This window comes from Hemicordylus capensis, chromosome 5 (genome assembly GCF_027244095.1).
Source record: "Hemicordylus capensis ecotype Gifberg chromosome 5, rHemCap1.1.pri, whole genome shotgun sequence".
Lineage (NCBI taxonomy): Eukaryota > Metazoa > Chordata > Lepidosauria > Squamata > Cordylidae > Hemicordylus > Hemicordylus capensis.
Genome location: NC_069661.1, coordinates 87466117 through 87481971, shown reverse-complemented (window position 1 = coordinate 87481971; position 15855 = coordinate 87466117). Strand labels below are relative to the sequence as shown.

At 42.6% G+C, this 15855-nt stretch overlaps 1 protein-coding gene across 40 annotated transcripts in view; it reads left to right on the top strand.

The window, feature by feature from the left end:
• Nucleotides 1–15855, top strand: part of SORBS2 (sorbin and SH3 domain containing 2) — a 395454-nt gene that overhangs the window by 75276 nt on the left and 304323 nt on the right. For 38 of the 40 annotated variants that reach the window (XM_053254425.1, XM_053254418.1, XM_053254401.1 and 35 more), the window contains exons 2-3: nt 14763–14845; nt 15651–15829. The gene's annotated coding sequence lies outside the window, so the exon portion shown is untranslated. Of the gene's footprint in view, nt 1–2558; nt 2751–14762; nt 14846–15650; nt 15830–15855 lie in introns of all 40 variants that reach the window. The other 2 variants (XM_053254394.1, XM_053254397.1) reach the window with 2 other exon arrangements.

Here is a 15855-nt window from a genome sequence, read left to right as displayed (position 1 = left end):
CGAAACCACAGCTTCACAAATAATAATAATAATAATTCAATTTCTATACTGCGCTTCCAAAAATGGCTCAGGGCAGTTTACACAGAGAAATAATAAATAAATAAGATGGATCCATGTCCCCAAAGGGCTCACAATCTAAAAGAACACAAGATAGACACCAGCAACAGTCACTGGAGGTACTGTGCTGGGGGTGAATAGGGCCAGTTACTCTCCTCCTGCTAAATGAAGAGAATCACTACATTAAAAGGAGCCTCTTTGCCAAGTTAGCAGGGGTTATAAGTTAGCAGGGATGTAATGGAGTTCAGCCTCTGCCCCATTTAACTCCAGTTTTGTTTTGCGTCTGAATTCAGCCATTGTTGGATTAGAGTAAAGCTGTGATAAAGCATATGTTCCAGAGTTGCTAAGGGAAGAAAGCTAATTGGAGAATTTAAAGGGAAGAATAAAATTGGATCATTGATTGATTGGTTCTGTTCACCCAATGCTGGGGGAGAAAAGTTATATAGGAGATGAATGGTGTGCCATCAATCGGAGAGAGTTCTCTGTTACATAAGGCACTTGGTGAGATGATAAAATGCAATTAATAGGAACAGGAGGATGAGATGCTTGCTAAGCCTCCCCCAATTAATGTAATCAAAGTCCAAATGGGATTCATTCACTTTAATTTTCAATATGAGAGTAGCATTCCCCCCCTCCCACCAAGATTTGTTTCAAATTTTGGTTTTCTCATTTCCTGAATTCATTGATTGTGAAAGAAAAAAAATAGGGATTTTCATCTATTTAAAGCTGCTAATACTGATTTCTTCTTAGGTGTATGAGACATTTAGTTCACTAACTTCCTGTGCTTGTGCAAAAAATATGCCTTTGATCACGAATTCTCTGAATATGAACTGGTAAAACTCAATGAATTGAAGTGATATCCATGTGAATTTCTTTATGGCACTTTAATGCTTGTTTGGTTAACTAATGAAAAAACCAGTATTATGTTTATAAAATTGCACTGGCTCAAACTATCTTCAATGGATCCATAATGGTGCAATGATCCAGTGAATTATTTTCATAATGGGGATGTCTTGTTGCTTATTTCTAATTCTAGTCCAATGACTGCAGTAAACTAAATTGAAATTTAATGGGGATGTTTTCCTTAAAAAAAATAATAAAAAAAATTATTGTTCAGTTCTCACCAATAACTGATCACAAATCACCTTTTTGTCTTTCTGCGGAAATCAAAGTTTGAAATGCCTATTTGGCCATGCCCTCAAAACAGGTAGCGGCCATATTGGCTCTGCTGTGACATCAGCACTGCTCTTTTTCTCTAGGGTCTGGTCATTAGGGATGAGCATGGAACTGTCTGGTGCTCCAGTCTAGGAGGGCTGAACTGGTTCTGTGGACTGGTATTCAAACTGGTTCAGAGGGTGGGGGGTGTTTAAAGAGCAGTGGAGACGCTGCCCACCTGCCAGCCCCTCCCCTGCCGCTTCCCCCCTGCCGGCACTCTCATAAAATATGGGCATGCTGAACTACAGAGGCTCTCCCTGCGCCCCAGTCAGTGTTGCCATGGAAGTGGAGTGCACTTCAATGGCTACGTTGACGGGGGCTCAGGAAGGGACACAGCAGTCTTGCACGTCTGATTTTTATGAAAGCACTGATGGGGGGAAGCGGCAGAGTGGGGGCTGGCAGGTGGGCAGCATCTCCTCTGACTCTTAAAGAAACACCCCACCCTCCTGGGAATGCACGGAACCGGTTCCTGCTGCTGAGAGATTCAAGATAATTAACAGGGTTGCACTCCCCCACCCTGCATAGGTCACCCTACAGGGCGACCAAAGCAGTTTCTGTCCCAAAGCTGGGTCTGAAGCCTGATTGAAATGGATCTAGATACTCAGTTTCTTCTAAGAGTGTCTGGAGCTGGTCAGCCACGACACGCTCAAGCACCTTGCCCCAGAAGGGAAATATTAGCCACAGGCCTATAGTTGTTTACATCCTCTTGGTCCAGAGTGGGTTTCTTTAGGAGTGGTTAAATAATAGCTTGCTTCAGTGAAGCTGGGACCACTCCATCTCTCAATGAGGTGTGTTCTAAAACCTGCTGGACCCAGCTTAAAAAAACTCTCCTTACTAGATTTAATAAGACATGAAGAGCAAAGGTTGAGTATGCACGTGGTCAGCTGAACCCGACAAAACACCTCGTCCACATCCTCAGAGACCAATAATTGAAATTTCTCCAGAAAAACTAGGCCAGATTTTACTTTGGGCACCTCTCCCAATGATCCTGAATCAGCCATAGTGTCCAACTCATGGCGAATGCAAGCAACTTTATCCTCAAAGTGCTGTGCAAATGTATCACAGCATGCTACTGAGAGTTCTAATGTATCCTGCCCAGGTCCAGATTTCAAAAGGCCCTGAACCACCTTAGAAGAGCCCCACTGGATGACACTGAGAGGATGCAATGGTGGATGAGAAAAAGCGTTTGCTTCTATTTCTTCACTGCCACAGAGTAGGCTATCCTAATGAGCCCTAACCTGTATTCACTCATACTCACCCTGAGTTTTCCTCCACTTATGTTCCAGCTGTCTCCCAGCTTGCTTTATCATCCTCAGCTCAGGTGTATATCAAGGTGCTGCACGAGTTCTGCTTTGTGGGAGAAAGCACTTGGGAGCAATGGTGTTGACTGCCCGAGCCACCTCTCCATTCCAGAGAGCAACTAGAGCTTCAACAGGAGTGCCTGCTATACCAGCTGGAAAATCCCCCACAGTCCTCAGGTATTGATTGTAATCCACCAGTCTCTGGAGTGGACCATTTTTCTAGGTCCCCTGCCCTTGCAGAGAGGTGTAGCCTCAGAAGGAAGTGATCTGACCATGACAAGGGCTTAGATGTCATATTCCCCATTTTCAAATCACCATTCTCCTATCCAGTTGAAAAAACCAAATGCTGCTGCAGCACTCGATATCCAGGTGGACACAGCTGGGAAAGACTAATCTCTCCCTGCTCCGTCACCCAGGTCTCTGTAATACAAACCAGGTCAGCCCCTTTCTCCACAATTAAATCATAGCTAATAGAGATCCTTTTCTGGACTGACCTGCCATTAAACAGCAGCACCAGCAAGCTGGAGGACAGGCTGGTAAAGCAGCCAGGAACCTTCCCATTATGAGAAGGTTCATAATGAAGAACAACCAGAAGAAGGAATAGGAATAAGATGTTGAACCTCTCTTCCCTCACTCAAGCACATATTTAAAACAGATATATATATACACACACACATATATATATATATATATATATATATATATATATATATATATATATATATATTCCCAGCCAGCAGAGTGGAGCCCTTGCCCTTGTGGTTCCCAAAGGGGTGGCCCCCTTTGTTGTTGCTCCGCTGGTGGTGAACTTGCTGCCCAGGGCAGTGTGCTGTTTTATACTGCCAGCCCAGGAAATGATGCAGGACCCAGCAGGAACTGCTGAGTCAGCACTCTCTGGGCCCTCCTCCTGGACTGCAGCTCTGCCACCAGCAGAGGGCTACAACCAGTTTGCTCTCAAGGAGAGAAAGCCTCGGGAAAGCGGGAGGGAGAGTCAGCTGCTGGCACTTACCACAAGCTCTACTCACCACTTTCCAAGGCAGGATGACACAGGGCAGGTGCAACTCCCCTTCCTTTTTCCTCTGTTGAAGCTGGTGTAATTGAGTCTTGCTGCCCAATCATGGTAAACAATATTTTTATATGTGTGAACAGGCTGACTCATGCAGTGAGTTGTTCTAAACCATGTGCCCAAGGTGTGTATGAACTCCATGGCAAGAATGTAGTTCCAAACTGAGCCATGCAAAGTGAGTGCATCTTATGGGTCTCATCAAGAAGAATAAACAGTTTCCCTTTCCTAGAGAGTGATGTGGAGGTGAATTAGTATATTACCATTCTTCAGATTCCTGTGAGCAACTGAAGCTTCTAAAGTGAGTACGGATAAGTGACTCAGTAACAGAAGTTAGTCTTAACTGTCTGTGCTTTGGTATTCGGAAAGCTGCTTCCCATGTTCTGAATGCTCTCACAATGCCCTCCTTGATGAAAATCCTGTTAATACGTAGGATTGGGAGGGATAAAATGCATGCGTGAGCTGCTGAGAACGAATGTTATGCACATAGGATTGGTCTCAGTGGTTTAGTGGAGATTAATATTTATACAAATCCATTACATTACAAATAGTTACAAGATCTTTTCATGCTTGCTTTTCTTCCTGTGTAACTGCCATTGTAACCTCCTATAACTTCTGACTGTGCAACCCTTGAAACATTTGAGGTTTCTTTATAAGACAGGTGTTTATACTTGTAGAACATCAGGAGGACACCTGTGTCCTCCTTGGAACAGCCACTTTTATTTAACATTTTGATGATTCAAACAAAAAAGTACAACTGTTTATATTTGTTTTCCTGGGGGACAATCAGCAATTTCAGGGAGGAAGAGTTGACTGAAACTGGGAAATGGCATAAGGGGATAGTTAAACTCTCTTTCCACCTCACTACTTGTGTCAGAGCCCTGATCTGATTTTCCCCCGCCCTGCCCCCACAGACTGCTCTTACTTCTTTTAAAAGGAAGATTTGAGATCGCTAGACCAAATGTAATGTGTAGCTTTGCTCAGTGCAGGTCCACTTCAGTATTGCTGAAGTTTAATGAAAGAAGCAAGCCTATATCTGCTACCCAAAAAGAAACTGTGTTTTGTGAGAGTATTGAAATACTGACTCTCCTCTTCAACAGTGCTACAAGGGTAGAAGGCCTGTTCAACCCTCAGGGATATACTCCTGGCAGCCAGCAAAAAGGGCTTTGGGAGGGAAGGGAGAGAAATGACCCCACCCCCGCCCCCATCCATGCTGGACTGCAGAGCAAGGCTTCAACGCAATTAGGCTCCTGTCACTCTGTGAGGGTGGAGCTCTTTTTCCTCCTGCATAGTGCTGCAGAAGATGTGGCCTAACATCCTAGAAAAGTATTTGCTTTTGTCCTTGCCCCTTCCTCAAATTATTTTAAAAATGGAATGAATAGAATATGAAAATCTGATCCTGCTTTGATTCTAGTCATATGTAGTCTCACAGTAACCTTACTAGGGTATCTTACCTCTCCTTTCTCAATAGTGTAAAGGTAGTTTACAATAAAAGAATAAAATGCAGTATTTTATTTAACAAACAGTGCTGCAGATTAAAAACTACAATAAGCAGACAACAACAAAAAACCCCACTTTCAAATCAGACTTGCCATTGAAAGTCTTTGAAACTCTGGTGCCTGTTCAGATCAGGGCCATTGGAGGGTGGGGAGAGAAGGTGAAACCTGCTTTATCCTCCCATGTTTCTTATCCAAATTGGGCCCCTCTGCTTATGTGATTTATAAAAGAGGAATCCAACATTCAGACCCCTACCATGGAATCAGTGTATTATCTAGTTTGACCCTTAAGGCATTTGTGTGGACATGCTGCTCTGAGGCATGAGCACATGATGATCCTACGCAGGCCTGCCTAATTACAAATACGTTTTCAAAAACCTTACATTGTTACTCCTCTTCCTGTTCTCACCACTGCTCAAGTTCTTATGCTTGGAAATGTCATGAAGATGGAGGTGATTTACAGTCCACTTACTCTTTAAGGTGCCCTGGAGTTTGTATCATAACATTCAGTTACTTTCCCATACAGTACATACAGCTCTGTAAACTCTCCCAACATTACTCTGCATTTCTTCCAGTACCTTTTTATTGGTATCCATCCATCTGCTCAAGCTGAGTAAGCAAAGTTTCCCAAGCTTGGAGGATGACTTTTCAAAAGTTTTTATTTGTCCCCCAGACCCTGACATTAGGAAGAGAAGTAGACTGTACTATTGTGAAATTAACTTGAAATAGGCTCATAAGGAAATGACGGTGATGAGGCTAGAGTACTGCATCTTGAAACTATAGAACAATGTTGAGAGCGAACAGATTTGAAGAATGCAATCAGATTAGTAAGATAGGAAAAGAGGTCAGAAGAAGAAAAAGACAAGCGGAAGTGAGGCTGGACGAAAAAGAGCAGCAAAAGAGAAGGATGCGTGCATATAAAAATGATGTGGCAGACATATTCCACAATGATGTGGAATAGTTCTTCTGCCTTGTGATCGTCCTGATGATTTCATCTGTAGTGCAATCAGTCAATTAAACTTTATTATGGTCAGTAGACCAGCAAAAAAAGTACATGAATACAACACACAAAAAGCAAAAAAACCATACATAACATTTAATTATCTTATGTTAGATATTAATAGTGGCAGTCATAAATTTAGCAACTTTATCAGTGATGGAAGGATCCCAATCTGATAATAACAAAGCAAATAAACTCATCTGATCTGCTGTAAGTATATTTACTTACAATAGACATAATAAAAATAAGACTAATATTGTGATAAGAAGAGTACAAAAGTGTCACTGTTTTCACCATACCTGAATCACAGGGACAAGTATGCTCATTTATAAGGAATCTTCTGAAATCTTCCCTCAAGCAAAGCGAAGAGAAGCAAATTATAATGTGTCAGTGTAAATGCTTTGATGGTTCAAAGAGAGATCTAGCTGGAGTAAACCTATGTAGAGAACTCTCAAAGGCATTATGCATTGGGACCAAACTCAAATCCCTTTGCAACTCAGTATCCTATATACACTGTTTAATGATCATCTTGGTTTACTGATGTCCCAGGGATATTAAATATTGGGAAGAAACCCCATAAATAGATTATTTATTATTTTTCCTGCAGAGACTTCCTCTAGAAAATTTAAAATGTGTCTGTCAGTGTTAATGGAGCCAAACCAATTGGGGGGGGGGGAATAAATTTAAGCCTCAAACTAAAAAATATGTAGCCAAGCTCGAGGCACAACTGAGATTTAACCTGATTCTTAAAAAAAGGATCAGAAAGATGCATTGGAGACACAACTTGGCACTGAAAAGATTGCCCTCAAAGCAACTATAGTTGTGTTAAACACAAAGTTGTACTCCAAACTGCAACTGAGATACAGCTTTTGCTTAAAAAAAACCCAAAAAAACAAACAAACCCCAAACCACCTTAATGGCTTGTGGTATATAATGTCCTCCATTATCATAAAAGATTCGAAGTATGGCAATTGTACTCCTTTATGCATTACTGATAACAGAAATTGGATTCCTGGAAGGAATTGGTCCAAGAAACTACGTACTGTAATTCTAAAGACACTTAATTGAAATTAGTTGAAATACATCAGTATTGTAAGCAGTGGTCCCTCTAATTTTTTTCATCTCTGTGCGGAATGAGTTTTGTTCTGGGGGGCAGTCTCAAGGTAGTGTGTGTTCGTGTGTGTTCAGAATAGGGCCTTCCTGATTAAACCTGAGCAGGATCTAAAATGAACTGAGCAGACATCCACAAACTTATGAGTATGCACACATGCTCATGCCTTAGAGGGAACAGTGATTGTAAGTGGCATTATGGATTATTATTGTGAATTGTGTTTTCTCATATACTGTGGTTTATCAATACTTGGAAGATTACAATCATCCATCACAAACCACAAGGGTTCCGTTCCGGGGAAATCTTGCTGTTGGCGAATTCGCGGTAGTCGAGCCATTGAAATCAATGGCAGATGTGGGGTTAGGAGAATCATGGTTGCAAAAAGACTGAAAAACACATTAAAAAATCACCAGGAGTGAGTAAGAGCACTTAAGGCCCCCCTCCCCCACACACACGATTGCCAAAAAATCTTGCCAAACCATGGATACTCAGGACACAATTTCCTGGTCGAGACCTGCCACAATTCCAGGTCATGGATACTCAAAACCCGCAGTTGGCGAGGGTCGCAGATATTTGGAAACCCACGGTTATTGAGGAGTGACTGTACTAATCAATAGATTACATGTATGTAATTGACTCTTGATTCCTTTGGAATAGTTCACTATGTAAAAGTGTCTGATGTACAGCCTAGTGAAAAGGCTGGTGTGAGGGGAGGGAATAAAGGATTGTCGTGTGTAACATACGTTTAAAATAGATCAGCTGTAAAGAGAAACAGTTTAAAAACAAAGATTATTGTGAAAGTTGTATATATCTGAACTGCAAGAGAAACATTTGTATCCAGAAAATAAAAACCCATTCTGTTAACGAAGCAAGTAAAACTATCCTACTTTCTAAAAACTTATAATAAAATTCTATTTTATTCATCTTTAAACAGTCTGTGAATAACTTAGTCTGTACTCCCACGCCTACAACACTGTGTTACCTCAGCAGAAAACTATTATATAATTGGATCCTGTATCCACTCTAATAAAACACCAAGTGTGCGTTTGTGCCTCGGCCGTTCTGGGCATGCGCAGAGCGCATGCCCAGAACAGAGCCAGGGAGGCACGAAAGGCAGGACCCGGCGGCCATCTTGGGTGGCCAGAAACGGCCGCCCCGAAGAAGCCGGGACTGCGGAGAAGGGGGACACTGGCCGAGGTGGCGGCGGCAAAGCCGCCGCCTCCACCAGAGGACGCAGCGCGGCCAAGGCGGCGGCGGAGCCATGGCCGCGGCCTGGCCGTGCCGCCGAAGCCGGGAGGGGGGAGGAGGTGTCGGGGGAAGCCGGCCGAGGTGGCGGCGGAGTCGCCGCCGAGGCCTGGCCGTGCCGTCGCAGCCGGGTGGCTGCGAGTCCTTGGGGCCCTTGCCCGGGAGACCAGTCGGGAATGTGAGGCAGGGGCGGCCCGGACCGGACCGGCAGCGGCGCCCCCAGAGTCTGCCCGGCCGCCGCCACCCGCTCTCCCACCCTCCCAGCTGCCCAAATACTCCTTCCCCGCTCCCCCGCCCAATGATTAAGGGCCAAAATGGCCCAGAAGAATGCCTCCGCGGCCGCCAACCGCCCTCCCAGCTGGCTGAGATCTCCTTACCCGAAGCAGCCCGCGACAGTCGGGCGAACTAAAAGCCGTTTTTGCGAAGAAGAGAGGAGCTCCCGAACAGAGCTCCTCTCTGTGCTAAGCCTCTTCCCGAAGTGGTGCTTTGGGCGCAAAGGACGCCTATTGCGTCCTTTGCGTCCATAGCAGCAGTTTGGGCATTGGCTTAGCACAGAGAGGAGCTCTGTTCGGGAGCTCCTCTCTTCTTCGCAAAAACGGCTTTTAGTTCGCCCGACTGTCGCGGGCTGCTTCGGGTAAGGAGGTCTCGCCCAGCTGGGAGGGCGTGGGGGGGGGCAAAGGCCAGAGGGAGTGGGGCGGGGGGGGACTCTCCCCTACTAGCGCCCGTTATTACAATGGGCCTGAAAACACTAGTATATGTATAGAGACTTTAAAGGGTGGCAGCAAAATAAATGCTCAAAGAAATACAAATCATAAAATTGCACTAAGTGCATGACATGCTAGAACCCACCCACCCCATGACATGTGAACATGTATTTTACTGTATCCAATGCTTGGCAGAGAATTGGTTAGTGCTTAGTTATCACTGGTGTTATAGTTCTAATGATAACCAGTATTGGAAATTGTATTTCTGTGGAAGAAGGTAAGCTGGCTCACCACTAGGCTGGTTAGCCAGCTTGCTTTGGGTGGCAGATATTGTCAATTATTTCATTTTTGTTTTATATTTTACTGCCAAATTACGGTATTTCCCTTAACAGGGGCGTGTAGCGTCTGTGTATCTAACAGCTCTGGCCATTCCTTTGAGAGGCAAATGTTTGTATATCAAACTTTCTTTTGCTAAGACACGAAAGTTTGGGGCAGTGTACAAATTTGATAAATAAATAAATAAATAAATCAAAAGCACGACTGATATCAGGCATAACCAACATTATACAATTATATTAGATGCTGAAGGAGGACAAAAAGTAAATTGCTTTCTGACAACCTGCAGAAATATACGTAATAGAAACTTCTCACACTGCCTACATGTTGTCTCTGAGGCACTTAACCATGCTTATTATGCAACTATTTCCCCTTCCCTTGAATATGATCAATAGGAGCAAACTTTCAGTACAAGGAATTTTTAACACCCACATGACTCTGGAAATATGAAAAATGCAGTTATCAAACATTAGTTCTCTGGATTATGAGTCATGTTGTTCAGATCTTATTTCCTCCTGAGTGTATGAATATTTTAGCTTCCTCTAAGTGACTTTACATTTTCTACAGGGATATATACATATAGACACACACCCTCATCCTGTAATTAAGATAGATTTAAAATGACACATCAGTTCAGTTGCTTGTTATGGCTAAATGGATTACAGTAAAAAGACATTGCTGAATCCAAACTGCAGATGGTCATGAATTAGGTGACCAAAAAAAGAAGTTATGTTAACTTCTACAGCAATTTAATGTGTATTCTGGACATGCTCATGCACATTGGTTTGCAGGAGATTGCTTGCCATTGGATATGGACTGCATTTCTTAAACACATAGAAATGCAACACTACTGGATTTGACAAAACATCCATATAGTGCAACATCCTTTTCCCCAACTGGGGCAACTTATATGTCTCCAAGGAGTGTCAAACAGGACAGGAAGGCAACAACCCTGCCACTTTTCTTTGCAAGACTTGGTATTCAGAAGTACGCTGTATCTGAACAAGGAGGCACTATGTTGCTCTATTGGCTAATAGCTGCTGTTAGACAATTCATGGTGGATAGCTCTAAGCCTTCTTTGAAAGTCATCAGTGCTAGTGGCTATTGTTGCATTCCATGACAGTGAAATTCCATGTCTATTTATTTATTTATTTATTTTATTCAATTTCTATATCGCTCTTCCAAAAATGGCTCTTACACAAAGAAATAACAAATTAATAAGATGGATCCCTGTCCCCAAAGGGCTAACAATCTAAAAAGAAACACCAGCAACAGTCACTGGAGGTACTGTGCTGGAGGTGGATAGGGCCAGTTACTCTCCCCCTGCTAAATAAAGAGAATCACCACATTAAAAGGTGCCTCTTTGCCAAGTTAGCAGGGGCATTATGTACAGTATGCACATTATGTACATTTATGTACAGTATGTGTGAAGACATACTATTTCTGTATCTCCTAAAAGCAAAGTATCTTGCAAAATGCAACTCAATTAGAAATACCCATACTTGCACAGTACTGACATTTCCACAGCTGCTTACAATGTCATGAATAGCCTCTTGCCAAAATTGGATCAGGTCATGTAGCCATCACTGCCTTGGAACTCCATACATGTGCCATATATGTACTGCTGCATGTTGTCACCTTTGGGTATATCAGTTGCACAATATGGTTATTGGCAATGTGCAATAACTCAACATTACAGTCCCTGTGCCACTTGGCATAGATGTACTTGGATTTGATTGCTGAGTAGTTGGGAGAAGACACAAAGCAGCAGGAATGTGGGAGTATTTTGGAGGAGGTGATTTAATTGCTAAATATTTTTGCTAGAATTTGATCCAAGGTTTATGCTTTATGCCACCAGCTCTGTATTAGTGAGGGATTTGTTGAAATGCTCTGCACATTCAAGATGACTGGGAATTTGGGGGTACTTCAAGCAAAATACTGCATGGCTGTTACTCATTCTTCTTTAAGATTAAAGAACTATTGAACATTTACTCGTATTGCAATATTTTCCATGAGTGCAAATTAGAAATTGTTCCATGCTAATTAGTGGACCTGGAAATTCAAAACAGTTTTGAAATCCCCTGTTCCGCTGGAAAGAATAGGTATAGTCTTATGCAACAACCCTGTCAGGGTTTATACGCACACCTACCCAGCTCAGGGAGGCACTAATGGCAACCTTTATACCTGTCATGGATGCTTTTTGAATTCAATTTCTCATGTGAAATTGAACATAAGGAGCTGTGCTGGATCAGACCAAAGGCCCATCAAGCCCAACATACTGTTTGTAAGTAGACTGTTTGTCAGTAGATGCTTCTGGAATGCCCATAAGCAAGGCATTAAGGAAGTAGCCTCCCTGTTGTTGCTTCCCCAGCAACTGTAGAATATTTATTTATTTATTTATTTATTCAATTTCTATACCGCCCTTCCAAAAATGGCTCAGGGTGGTTTACACAGAGAGATAATAAATAAATATAAATATTCAGGGCCTCTGACCCTCTAGGTCCCATGTTGTTGTCATTACTGGTAGCCATTTATAAATTTATCCTTTTTAAAATGTCAAAGTCAAACTTGACATGAACTTAAACATCATTTGGCTCAGAGTTTGATGATAATATGGCAGCTTCCTGCCATGGGCTATAGGTCAGAGGACAGAAAAGGCTGAAATCCCCTGTTCCACTGGAAAGAATAGGCATAGTCTTACGCAACAACACTGGCAGGGTTTATACGCACACCTACCCAGCTCAGGGAGGCACTCAGCCATCTGTGTTTCACTGCATAGTATGTGACCCCGTGTAAACAGGGGTTGGGGGAAAGGTTTGTGGATGCGCATGTGTATGCACACATGTAGAAACAGAGATTTCTGATGTTTTCCTGTTAGTATTTTTCAAGTTCATATGAAAACTATTTCATTTTCTAAAACCTACTATGATGAGATAAAATTGAACATATCTTACATCAGAGGTGCACCTAGGTAATTTTGGAGCCTAGACCTAAAGGCCTTTGGAGCGCCCCCCCCCAAGCATCATCATGCTCTGCTGGGTGAACACACCACCTGCGTCAGACTGAAGAGGATTTTGGGGGCCCCAGGGACTGTGGAGGCCCTGGACAAGTCCAGGGGTGAGAGTGCCTCTGTCTAACTTGGGGGGGGGGGAGATGCAAGTATTGCTGAATTGCTTTTCTAAGTACCCATAAGTTCCCTGGCTTGTGTACTGAAACAGTATTGTTATCTAATGCTAGTGTAAGACTTCTGTTTATGACCAACACGTAGGAACTGTACAGCTCAGTGTAACACACTTCATTGCTTTGGACAACCCTTTTTGCTTTCTGCACCTAATTTGACTAGGATACTTGGCCTAAACATTTGGGAACATTCAATTCCAATAGCAGTACTTTTCATTTTCAAAGTACTCAGATAGGTTTGCATGGCAATTTTGTGACCCCATGGTCAGCTGCAATAAACAGTTCTGTGTTCACACACCTTCTGTGGAACTGAAATGAGGGGCTGCTAACATAAATACTTTTATAGCTAAAATTGCAGGCTGGGTCTTGAGAATGGGGCATGCTGTGCTGCTGTCTCAGTCAAAACAAACCAAGCAAAAGAGTGTGTCTCTATGTGTGTGCTGCAATCCTGCATATACTTGCTCTGAGGTAAATTTCCTTGAATTTGGTGGGGTTGGCTTCTGAGAAAATATGCATAGGCTTGGGCTGAAAATAATCCTGAAGCCCCAGAGAAGGCTTTAATTATGAAGTATCTCTCTTTACATTGCCTGTACAGAGAATGTTTACTCTATAGAACTAGTTTGCTTGCAGTATTGCAGCGTCTGATGTGGAAAGCAGCCGATTAAAAAAACCCCAAACCCGAGTATACTACTGTATAACATTTCTGCCTAGGGAAAAAGGAAGATTTCGTTTAAAAAGAAAACCTTTTAAACTCACCCAAAATAAAATCTTGACAAAACTCTGTTTGCTTCGTTTGTTTTGACTGAGACAGCAGCACAGCATGCCCCATTCTCAAGACCCAGCCTGCAATTTTAGCACACTCAGGCCAAGATACACACACTCATTATGGTCCATTTGTCACATAGGGATTCTGGTAAGGGAGATGTTGTTCCTATGGATCACAGCCACTCCACCCTCCCCTGACCCCTTCCCCTAACCTGCTCAACCACAGAGTACCCAGCAGGGGAAAGGTGAGCCAATATTGGGCCACTAGCGTCTCTCATCCAGGTCTCGGTTAAATAAGCCAAGTCGGCTCCTGATTTGGGTCTTATTTTGAACTGACCTGGCATTACAAAGGAGCAAGGTCAGGTTCTGTGGGTGGTTGGAACTGCTCAGCAAGGCCTGAGAGCTGACAGGACAGCTGTAAGGGGAACCAACTATTTCTGGTCTCCCTTCCCCTATAATGGCCTGCTGACCTGCCAGTGCCAAGTCTTCTATTCCCCACCACTACTAAAAGCCACTCCTGAACCTGCAAAGGCACTCCCTACTCCATCTGTACCAGAGCCATGACATATAACTGTAACTAATGCAGGTACTAATGCAGGCACTAACAAAGAGAAAAAGGAGTCCCTTCAGACTCGCAGAAAGGACCTTCCACAAAAAGCTCTTGCCCAAAAACTAGCTATGTGTGTCTCTGACCCCACCCAAAGGTTGTCAGAAATACAGGAAAAGCACGCATAATCCACCCTCCGTCCCACACCGAATACTGCCATTAAAGACCAGCTGGCTTTGGCAGCCGTGCAGACAGCTGTGCCAAATGACCAATGATCAATGAAATGATCAATGATCAATCAAATGATCAATGAAAAAGTTAATTTTCAGGGAGATAGCCAGGACAGAGAGAAAGCTGCAGCAAAGCTCTCTCACAGACAAAGATGTAAAAAGGCAGGATGACAAAATGTCCAGCTTTACCTCCTTTACTCTCCTATGCTGGACAGCTGCTTGCCTGCCCCCTTAATCTGGATGGTGGCTCATTGACCTTCTCCTCTCCATCGTTCCCTGCTCTATGGTTCTGTTTTGTTTAAGAATTCTGGGTAACTTGTATGACAACACAAAGCTAACCCAACCAAAGAGTTGTTTCATTGATTTTTCAGCTTTTATGTTGGTGGCTTTTGCATTTACAACTCGGTTCAGTACTTTAGGTTTATACTAAGACCAAAGAGTACATAAGTTGGGCAAGAACATGTGTGTTGGGAGCAGCTGTAAGCTGAGGCTTTTTGTTGCTCTGCCTATAGAAACGGACCTTCTCTGGATGCTCTAACAGAATGTCGCACCATCATGTGATTTGCTCAACATACTGATCTTCAGAACATTTACGGTAAGAGCACAGCTTAAGCTTAGAAGCAGAATCTTTTCCCGATTCCCTCCAAATGCTAGATTAATGATCTAATGCAAATTCAGACTTGATTCCTGACAGCACAGACAACTGCCATTTTATTAAAAAAAATATTGTTACTTAAGCTGCTTTTTAAGATTAATGCAATGAAAGCTATCTGCTTCTCTTCTTTTTTATTTTTATTAAAAGTGTTTGCAGGAAAATATTTCATGGAATGGGGATGCTAAGTGGCTGTTGACATTCTAGAATACATCTTTCTCCTCCATGTATTGTAGAGAGTTAGGCAATAGTGATGAAATACAGTCACACTGAATTGTTCTTTAACTTATACGGATGACGGTGTGGGCCTTTATGTTTGAGGTATTTGTCTTCATTATAGATGTTTTCCCTCTATATGTATTGTATGCAGAGAATAAGAGAGAGCCACCAAAGCTGGGCATATGTCTTTGAGCTCTTAAGTGGCACAGCACCCTGGCAAGGAGCTGAAGTCAACTTGTCTCAGAAATGGGACAGTCATCTCAGAAGATTAGAGCAGCAGATTCATTTTTCTGCATATTTTAATTTGGCCTCTATTCAGTTTATATTCTATAGCAAAACAAAAAAAAGTACATAAAACTTAAATATTCTTTTCAATTTGTTCTCATTAAAGCCAGATCTGCCTGTATCTTAAATTGCACTCGATGTAGGCTCCCATTTAAATTGCTTGTTTTCAAAGCTCTGGAATGGAATTATGTTTAATATTATTATATGGAGAATTCTGTGTATGTTTGTTTGTTTTTAAATATAGCCATTATACCAAGAAAACAGAGAATGTGTTGAAAGACAGGCTTGTGTGGACCATTTCTAGGAGGGTCTATTCATTATGTTCCTGGGATCTAAGAAGAAAGGCCTATACCTGTCTAGTGTGGTGCTACTTCAGAAGATGCAGAAAAAACAGAACTGCAAGTTACAAATAACACGAATGAGGTCAATGATACTATTAATATATTTTG